Below are 9,673 nucleotides of genomic sequence, written 5' to 3' on the forward strand. Positions count from 1 at the left end.
GTCTGTTTCTCTTCCTTATTCACACACACGTATCAATAAAGAGACAGTTTTCTGTGGTTAAAATTATATCCCCAGACATTTTAGACCTGGAGCCAAAATAGATTTGACTAATCTGAATTCACCTTTGAAGGCTAAATAGGGACATGAGAAGGTGCTGGAATCAAAGCTATTGCAAGCAAAGACTGGAAATCTCCAGCTATGTCTTAAGAGACTTGATCTTCAGATAAGAGAGTCCTTCCAATATAAGGAAGAAAAATGACAGTACTGAACAACTATTGTGTGATTATTTCACCAGAGTCCTCCTATAATTTCTCATCTCCATGTGGCTATTTTGTTCCTAAAATCCACCTTTTTCCAAGCTATTTACTGTGGTATACCAGCGTGAACACAGAAAATACCTCCCCAAACTGGGGAGCTTACTGGGACAAACCCAAATCAGTCAGTCAGTCAGCACCAGCTGATAAGCAATAATTCAATACAGTCTATTCTGCAGTCCCTGGCCCTAGGACACTAATCCAGAGGCTAATAAAGCAGTAATCCCTTGCTGATCCGCAGGCTCCATTTCCTGTGCTCAGCCCCATGTCATTACTCTGGATTATATCTGCTTTCGCCACCCTCAATCTCCCTTTTCTGCCTGCTCACTTTGTGCCATCCTCAAGTGTGAAATGGTAATAGCCACCTTTCAGGAGCCCCCTAACAGAGCTGTTCATCTTTAGTTATTTCAGCCTCGTCTCCTGAATCATTGCTATCCCAAAGCACAGGCTATTTTGTTGCCTTTTTGAGTTGCTGGAGTCAAGCTTGTATCAGAGAAGTCTCTGATGCTGCAGGATGGGAGTTGCTGAGAGCCAATATGGAGAGCACCATCACCTACAAAACCCCCAACCTGATGCACAGGGTGTAAAAATGAGTCAATGCGAGGTTCTGGTTACATGACAGCCCCCATTTACTCATTCATCTGGAATGGGAAGCATTAAGTCAAGGCAACCTTCAATAAGATCAGCCAACCTTTTGGTTCACTTAATCTTCCTGTAAACATTGCTGGCAGCCTCAAGTAAGGAGGGAGCAAGGGAAGGAGAAGTACAGCTCCCTGGAAAAACACGGGGGCTCCTGTTCCAGGAAAATCCCTTTACTCAGTTTGGCCTCCCTGTGGCCACTACCAGATGCTATAGAGAAGTGATGGAGAAGCATCAATCTTTTGTGTTAGTCCTGTCATGCACCAAAACCTAGAAACTGGCTGAGGAACTGAAGCATAGGGTTTAAAATGCTATCAGTAAATATTATTTATTCCAAAACCTCTAGATTTTCTCAGTCACCTCTCACATGTCCAGCCCAAATGAATCTTGCAGACATCCTGCTTTTGGTGCTGTTCTGGAGCAGGGAGTTTGTTTTACAGTGTGCTTTCACTTAGCAATGATGTGGAGCTTAGGTCCAAGCTTGCCATCTTTTAATTTAATCAGCTGTCCTTTGAAAAAGGTGCTGTATTTTAGGTATCCCAAAGAGGCTGATGTAGGGAAAGCTGAAGTGCTGTTTCCTTCCCACCTTTGAAAAAAACCACACCTATGGCCCACCTCTAGAGTTCACACCAAGAGCAAGAGTCCTAGAGAACACAAAAAAGGAGCCTTAAGAGAATATAAGAAAAAGATGTATCAAATGCTCCCAACATGCATCAAGTTGTAAGCACAAATTATTTGCTTTCAGCAGGTATCTCAGGATGTCAAATGCTTTTACTAGCAAAATGAGTTGCAGGGTACATTACTGTGTAGGTTGTTACACAGTCATGATCTCTCCCCCTTGATTTAGGGGAAAGGAAAGGTTCCTCATCTGCCACATGGACATAACTTTAGTCCAATTTTTAAAAACAAACCAGGACTTAAAATGATCTGTGTGCTTCAAATCACAAACAGATTTGTGAAACACAATGGAGCTGCAGTGCTTGCCCTGGTTGATAAGTGTTTTTTAAAGGGGACCAAGAAGCTGACTACAGTGCTTATTTTCCATCTGTCCTTCCTGCATTCCTTTCATCTTCCCTACTCTTCAGATGCCAAGGAAAATGGACACACTGTGAAGATCAACAGGTTGGGGTGTTTCAGCTGCTGCTTTGCTCCTGGCTAAGGAGAACTAGAAATGCAAAAGCAAGTACACAAGTCATAAGAAAGAGGACTGCTTTAAAGGTGTGCAACACATAGAATCATAGAATGGTTTGGGTTGGAAAGGACCTTAAGATCATGAAGTTCCAACCCCCCTGCCATGGGCAGGGATGCTTCACACTAAACCATGTCACCCAAGGCTCTGCACAGCCCACCCTTGAACACTGCCAGGGGTGGATCTCTAATTGGATCCACCTAATGGGATCCATGGGATCCAGGGATGGACATCTCTAATGCCACATTCACAGTGTCTGTGTATAAAAATTACCATAACAATAAAACCTCATGTCTAAAAGGCCTCCATGCCTTAGTGAGCCCTTTCAGAGCTGTCCATTAGAGGTCACTAGCACTCAGTCACAGCAGGAGCCCGACCGCTGCAGATGAAATCCCAGGCATCAGACCTCCAGCCAAAATATTTTAACCCCAGCCAAAGAGAACCAAACAGAAAATATACCCTTCTTTACCCTATTGTATACGAGAAGAAAACCTTAGTGGGAAAAATTGAGCTTTGGAAAAATAGGTGCACATCCATTTGCCACAGGTTTAAAGGAGGGAGCATGGGGAACCTACCAGCTGCAGGGTCAGACATTCCCTTGCAGTGATCAGAGCAGCCTCATCCAGCACTCTCAGCACCAAGCTCAGAGAAGTCATGACTTCTTAAACAAAGGTAAAGATCTAGGCAAGCAAGCTATGCCCTAGGTATTAAAACTTCCAGGCAATTTATGGTTTGATTTCAGCTGCCAAAAGACTAACTGCAGAAGAGAAGCAGACTGCCAGCCAGGGCATGGGAACTAGACACTGCTTCTGCTCCCTTGGTGACCTGGGACAATCTGGGAGCACAGGCATCTGATGTAAAGGGACATCACAACATACCACAGCTTTTGAGAAAAACAAACCAAAATGCCAGAACGCCCCCAAGTTGCCATCTATTTGCTGTGCTGCGGCTGATAACCTGCCTATCAATACTGCAATTACATTGGATCCCAAAGCAGGTGGGCAATTCATCAGCCAGCTGCATCCCTCCTACACACCACCATTTCCTTCTGTCCTGCAATGAGGAGGATTTGCCATGTCTCTCATTTCCCTGCCAAGCACACAGGACCCCGACAGCTCCATCCACAGAGCTCCCAGCTACCTGTTGGCTCTCAAGATGACATGCCTGTATTTGATGGCATTCTTGTGGACAGAACACAAGGGCTGTGATGGAGCCATGCTGCTGCATCACTGTCTGAAGATGTAAAATTCAGGCTGTGACCTCCTATGATCCCACTGCCCACTCCTCCCTCCGAGAGACCAGGCCTCTGATGGCAACCCCTCTGCACAGCCACCTTGCATCTATCCAACTGCTCCTACGCTGGTAACAGCTTCTGCCCTTAAGCACCCAACTAGCTCATTTGAGATTATGGTCAGAGGCACAGCATATGTCTGCTGCATCCCTGTCTATATGGTCTTTATAATCTCTGAGCAGCATGAAGATGCACAGAAGCAGCAGGGGACCAGAGGGGAAGTATATTTGAGTGCTGACTAGGCCATCCTCCTGATGAAGGACAACTACAAGCCAGGATTCATCATCTGCAGCTGCTCCCTTTTAACCACTTATGATGAGTATTTACAGAAGGGAGAGGAGAAATCATGAAATTATCTGTAATTTTTTTTTGCAGCAGGTTTTCTTCCAGAGAAAAGGACCATCTGACAGCCACACAGGTGGCCTCCAGCCCACTGTTCATACCCAACTGGCAGAGGCACTGCGAGTTTGCATGTAAACACACATCTCAGCTCTGACCCGCAGAAGGCTAAGGGAGGAGATCAGAGAAATCAAAGGCTGATGAAGACACTGCTCAATGCTATATTGATTTTTCTGACATGGCCCTGGCAGATCCAAACTGAAGGCCAAAGGTGTTAGACCAGGCCACTCCCAGATCTCAGCCTGGTGTTCATGGCTCGGTGTACTGTTGACCTGGCTTGGGCCTACAGAGTAACTAAACCGAAGAGGCTTAATGCCACCACTGTAAAGATTGCTACCATCTGACACTTCACTACTACTAGTCAACCTGTTTCATTAACCAGACTCCCGAGGGGCCATGCAATAAATCTGCCTTTGCTTTGCATTCACCTCCACCCTAGTCATTGGCTGCAAAAGGGACCATATCTTGGTAAGCCTCAGCTTATGGATGAGATCATAGAATCGATTAGGTTGGAAAAGAACTTTAAGGTCATCAAGTCCAGCCATTAACCTAGCACTGACAGGTCCAACACTAAACTATGTCCCTAAGCACCACATCTGCACGTCCTTTAAATACCCCCAGGAATGGCAAATCAACCACTTTCCTGGGCAGCCTGTTCCAATGCTTGACAACCCTTTCAATGAAGAGATTTTTCCTAATACCCAATCTAAACCCCACTTCATGCAACTTGAGGCCGTTTCCTCTTGTCCTGTCACCTGTTACTTGGGAGAAAAGACCGACCGACCGACCCCACCTCTCTCCATCCTCCTTTCAGGCAGTTGTAGAGAGCGATAAGGTCCCCCTGAACCTTCTCCAGACTAAACCCCCTAAGGTCCCTCAGCCATCCCCCATCACACTTGTGCACCAGACCCTTCACAAGCTCCATTACCCTTCTCTGGACCCGCTCTAACACCTCAATGTCTCTCTTGTAGTGAGGGGCCCAGAACTGAGCACAGTGTTTGAGGTGCAGCCTCACCAGTGTCCAGCACAGGGGGATGATCACTGCCCTGGCCCTGCTGCCACACTATTGCTGATACAGGCCAGGATGTCACTGGCCTTCTTGGCTGCCTGGGTACCTGCCTTGTGTTCAGCTGGCAATCAGCACCCCAGGACCTTTTCCACCAAGCAGCTTTCTAGGTGCAATCCCCACGCCTGTGGTGTTGCATAGACCAAGTGCAGGACCAGGAACTTCACATTGTATAACCTCATACTTTTGGCCTTGGCCTGAAGTGCCCACCTGCCCAGATCCCTCTGCAGAGCCTTCCTACCATTTAACAGATCAACACTCCCACCTTACTTGGTGTCATCTGTAAACTTGCTGAGGGTGCACTCAATCCTCTCATCCAGACCACTGATAAAGATATCAAACAGAGCTGGTCCCAGTACTGAGCCCTGGGGAACACCACTTGTGACTGGCTGCCAGCTTCTCTTCACATCACTAACTCAGGCCCAGGGAGGCAAGAGACTTCCCTAAGAAGTGGGTCCAGCCTGTATGTTGGACTATTCCCTTCAGAAGGGAGTCTGCTACAGCAATGAGCCATCATTTTTTCTAGATGGAAGCAGTTTTGACACAGGACATAGGCTGACTAAACCTCAGTGACATGTCCAAGCTAGATGAACTATCATCATCATTATTGCTCAGTTCCACTTGCAGAGCTTTGTATCTATAATGCAAGGGCACCTTGAGATGTGGCACAGCTGAAGCAAGACCCAGCCAGAATGGATTTGCAAAAGAAAAAGATAGTTTAATTATTAAAATAAGGTAGAATATAATACTAACACTAATAATAACAATAATTGAAAGGGAAATAAGAAAGATAACAAAGAACCCCAACACACAGCAGTGATGCACAATACAACTGTTCACCACCTGGTAACCAATGCCCAACCCATCCCCAAGCAGCAGTAGGTCCTTCCCAGCCAACTCCCCCCAGTTTCTACCAACTCCCTTCAGTTTCTATACTGAGCATGACATGTCATGCAGTATGCTACGAGATACGTGGGGAGGAATACCCCTTTGGCTAGGTCAGGTCAGGTGTCCTGGGCTCTGCTCCCTCCCCAGATTCTTGTGCCCCTCATCCCTGGCAGAGCATAAGAGACTGAAAAGTCCTTGATGAGAATGAGCACTAATTAACACACAGATGTCTTAGTTGTTGCTATCAGCGTTATTCTCAGGCTAAAGCCAAAACACACCGCCAGCTACTAAGAAGAAAATCAGTTCTATCCCAGATGAAACCAGGAAACCCACTGCAGGAAGGGGAGGCAAAACACTTGTTTGTTTTGCTCCTTCTCTTCCGAGCTGCACATTCCCTTGCACAGCTCTTTATTTTCTTGGGTTTTTTTTTTTTTAAGGTTATGAACACAGAAGCATGTTCTTGATCTCAAGGCTGTTTGCCAAACCTTTGAAACTGTCCTCAGGGGGAAAGCTGGGCAGCCTGCTCTGCTGAACCCTGTGGTCTGGAGAAGACACAGGCAAGCTTACTTTGTTGAACAGTGAGGAGCAGGCCGCAGGTTTGTTCTGCCCTCAATACCTACCATGATATTTGGATTCTGGGAGGAAGACAGGGTCCCACTGGAGGAACAGGTGAGGCAGCTGCTTTTGGGTAGCTTCCACAAGTTCTGAGCTAGAAAAGCCTTAGCCCTAAGGGTGTCTTCTCTCCCATGAGAGGGTGGCAACAACTCTCCAACAGGCTGAAATATAGCTCTTTCAAATTCCCACCCTTACCTTGTGACTGACAAGCAACTTCCCCTACTCCCTAGTCCCCACTGGACATCACCCAATAGGTTTTTCCACCTTCTCCCCAGCTGTGGAGTTCTCTGTGAGCACAGGTATTTTGTGTAGCTTCCAATGGATGCCAATGGCTGTGGGTGGGAGGGTGGCTGAGCATGAAGAGGATCCCTTCTTAGAGGCTCAATGTCTTGGAAGAGTTCTCCTCAAAGGGAGAGAGCAGTACAAGCACAGGATTGTCCCCATCAGTCAGCTCATTTGCCTTAGCTCTATCCTAGTGAGTGGGAGAATGCTGTCTGCTTGCATTAAAGCAGCTGCACTGTTGATAAGCTGCAAACAGGCAAGAATTTCACTTGAGGAAAAGCATAAAGCATGGCAGGAGAGGAGAGACTCTTTTACAACACTTTCGTCTTTTGATAATCACAATAATAAGACCTCTGGTGGAAAATCTATATCTAGTAAAAAGTTTAACAAGTCCAAGGAGATATTCAAGGCTACTGAGACCAATTGGTGAGAGCCTGAAACTTGCTCACCAGCCCTCAGTATGTTAACTCACAATACACACAAGAGAAGAACAGGGCCCAGAGCTTCAGAGAGTTACAAAACCATTGCTGCTGGGAGGATCAGGTGAAAGCTCTTTAAGCTGGTGGTGGCAGCAGCCACTGTGGGGGGAGGAAAGAGAAAGCAGCTGTTCAGCTATTTTGGAATAGGCAAATGCAGAAAAAAAATGTCTAAATCAATCTTGCAATCACCAAAGCTGGTCAGCCTGTGTTTCCATGGTAGGCATTTCCACCAGGAGCATAAAGCAAATGGTGAGGGCAGTTTTGATAGAGGGGTGCAGAGAAAGGCAGGGGCAGCAGGATGGGAGAGGCAGGCAGGAAGCCAGGGAAGCACTTCCCACACAATGCACAGCAAATTAAGGGAGAGATTTGGCTGCAGAGCACAGGCTAGGAGACACAGACTAACAGTGTTGGGCAGCTGTTTTCAGGGAAACAGGACTTCATGTTCCTTGTCAATAAAGAAAACTGCACCAAGGACAAACCTTGCCCGTTATCAATTACTTATCAGCACAACCCCTGCACTCCTGAGCTAGGTGCTCAGGTATGGAGCTGACATTGGCTGCTGGAAGGGTTTTGGGGGATGCTGCCTCTTCTGCAGCAAGGATCACAAAGCAAGCCCCAGAAGGAGGGCTGGTAACAGCATCTCCAGCTCCAAACCCAGGGCACACAGGATCACAAACACAGGCCAACAAATACATAAGAGTAGTTGGAATATTCTACTCTCAGCCTTACTAGCTCAGGCATCTCCACCTCTAAGGCCATTGGCACAAACACACGCAGGGGATGTGTCCCCTTTTACCCCACTAAAAAGACAGTCCCCACACAGCAATCCCATGTCCTGGTCATACACACATAATGCTTGGGAAAAAAACCCACATTGCTACTGCTGCTTCAGCACCCATCCTCGAACTTCTCAGAAAATCCTGTAGCATGTGCAATAGCGCTTTTCAGTCTCAGCAACAGCAGGAGGAAGATGCAGCAACAAGGAAGGAGACTGTAAGCCCCCCTCCCCACCACCCCCATCACACAGGCAGACGTACAAACTTACCTTTCACTCCTTCCTTCACTAACTGTCTTATCGCCATAGCAACTGTAATCCTAGGTCATACAGCTAGGGAAAGAATAAAAATACAGCACAAATGAAGATATACACTATCGCCAAACACAGCCTCAGTGGTAGAATCTGATTTTCATTAGAGGCATAACAGTGGTTTTGCATAATTATACATATATTAATGCCCAATATGCCCATCTTCAGTTAAAATTCATGAATTCAGTTCTAAATTAAAAAGCATTGCTCATTGCAGGTTAATGTTTGGATTTATTTTTAAAAAAGGAAATATTTCTAAAGGCTGAAGTCATACTTGCACAGCTTTTTCTTAATCCTGAGATTAGCAGGGAGAGGAAAACTCAAGGATTAAGTAAGCTCTCAAGTAGAAACATGGCACGAAACATAACGGGAAACTTTGCTACTTTCATGATGTGAGGAGTGAGCAATAAAAACCCCCAAAAGTGGCCAGATGATGAAGCATACCTGGAGTTGAGACCCAAAGGAAAGCATCTTGCAGCCTTTCCTTTGGTGCTTGCGGTGAAAGCAATACAGCAGTAGCATACCATGAAGCAATGTACTGCTATAAGTGACTGAGCATAGGTTTAGCTGGCACCCGAATTCATTACACAGCTTGAGGTCAACGTTTACAAGAGGAGGCTTATTTACTCCTGGCACAGATACAAGGTAGCAGAACCAAGGGACAGCCCCAGCCAAAAAAGTGCTGTGATGCAGTGAAGCCCTTTTCATTTGCTCCTGCTACCTTCAGGTTCCTCAATCACCCACTAAATGCAAACAGCCTGAGGCTAGTACCCTATGACTCTTTTTATTACCAGGTTTCCAGGTGTGCCTCATCTGAGTGATGGGGAGCTCTTGGTGCTGGTCAGACCCCATCTTCCCTGGTCCTATGTGTGGGGCAGTGACTGGAGGGTATTTATTGCCACTTCAGGTGGAAGGGAACTCACATTGAGCTCCTGATTGCAAGCAAGCACACAGCAATAAGGATGCTCACAAAACCCTGACCTGGTGCATGCTGGTCTTGGTATGAAAATAAATGCAGTGTCCTTAGGAGATGCCTCTTATTTAATTGTATTGCTGTCCTAGCCAGGGAATAAAGGAAGAAGCTACTACCTGGGTTTGTCTCTGCAGAGGCTTATTTGATTCCTCACTTACAGAAAAGGCAAAGAGGACTAGGACAAAAGGGAGAGGGTCTGAAGAAAAGGTTTGGGGATGGAGAATGGGTGAGGGAAGGAAAAAGAGGGAGATGGCAAAACAAATGGAAACACAGAAAAAGAGACTGGGAGAAGTCTGACCTAAACAGCAACAGAAATCCCTCATGGCTGCCAATCTACAGCTCCTCTCCTCCTTGTGCTGCCATTAGTGCACGGTGGGAGGAGGAGAGGATGAGCACAAAGCTCAGCCAGTGTGGGGGAGAAAGCTCCCTTCTCATCCACATTTCTGAGGGT

At 46.4% G+C, this 9,673-nt stretch overlaps 1 protein-coding gene across 2 annotated transcripts in view; it reads right to left on the reverse strand.

Moving 5' to 3' along the window:
* Window positions 1-8,782, reverse strand: part of GRAP2 (GRB2 related adaptor protein 2) — a 110,174-nt gene extending 101,392 nt beyond the window's left edge. Inside the window, exons 1-2 of one of the 2 annotated variants that reach the window (XM_061364523.1) lie at window positions 8,694-8,782; window positions 8,208-8,270 (exon numbers count right to left, since the gene is read on the reverse strand). The gene's annotated coding sequence lies outside the window, so the exon portion shown is untranslated. Of the gene's footprint in view, window positions 1-8,207; window positions 8,348-8,693 lie in introns of those variants that run through there. The other variant, XM_061364532.1, reaches the window with a different exon arrangement.
* Between the last annotated feature and the right edge of the window lie 891 nt (window positions 8,783-9,673).

Source organism: Neopsephotus bourkii, unplaced genomic scaffold, assembly GCF_033783945.1.
Source record: "Neopsephotus bourkii isolate Nb327-2 ecotype Australia unplaced genomic scaffold, CSIRO-AGI_Nbou_v1 NB_107, whole genome shotgun sequence".
NCBI lineage: Eukaryota > Metazoa > Chordata > Aves > Psittaciformes > Psittacidae > Neopsephotus > Neopsephotus bourkii.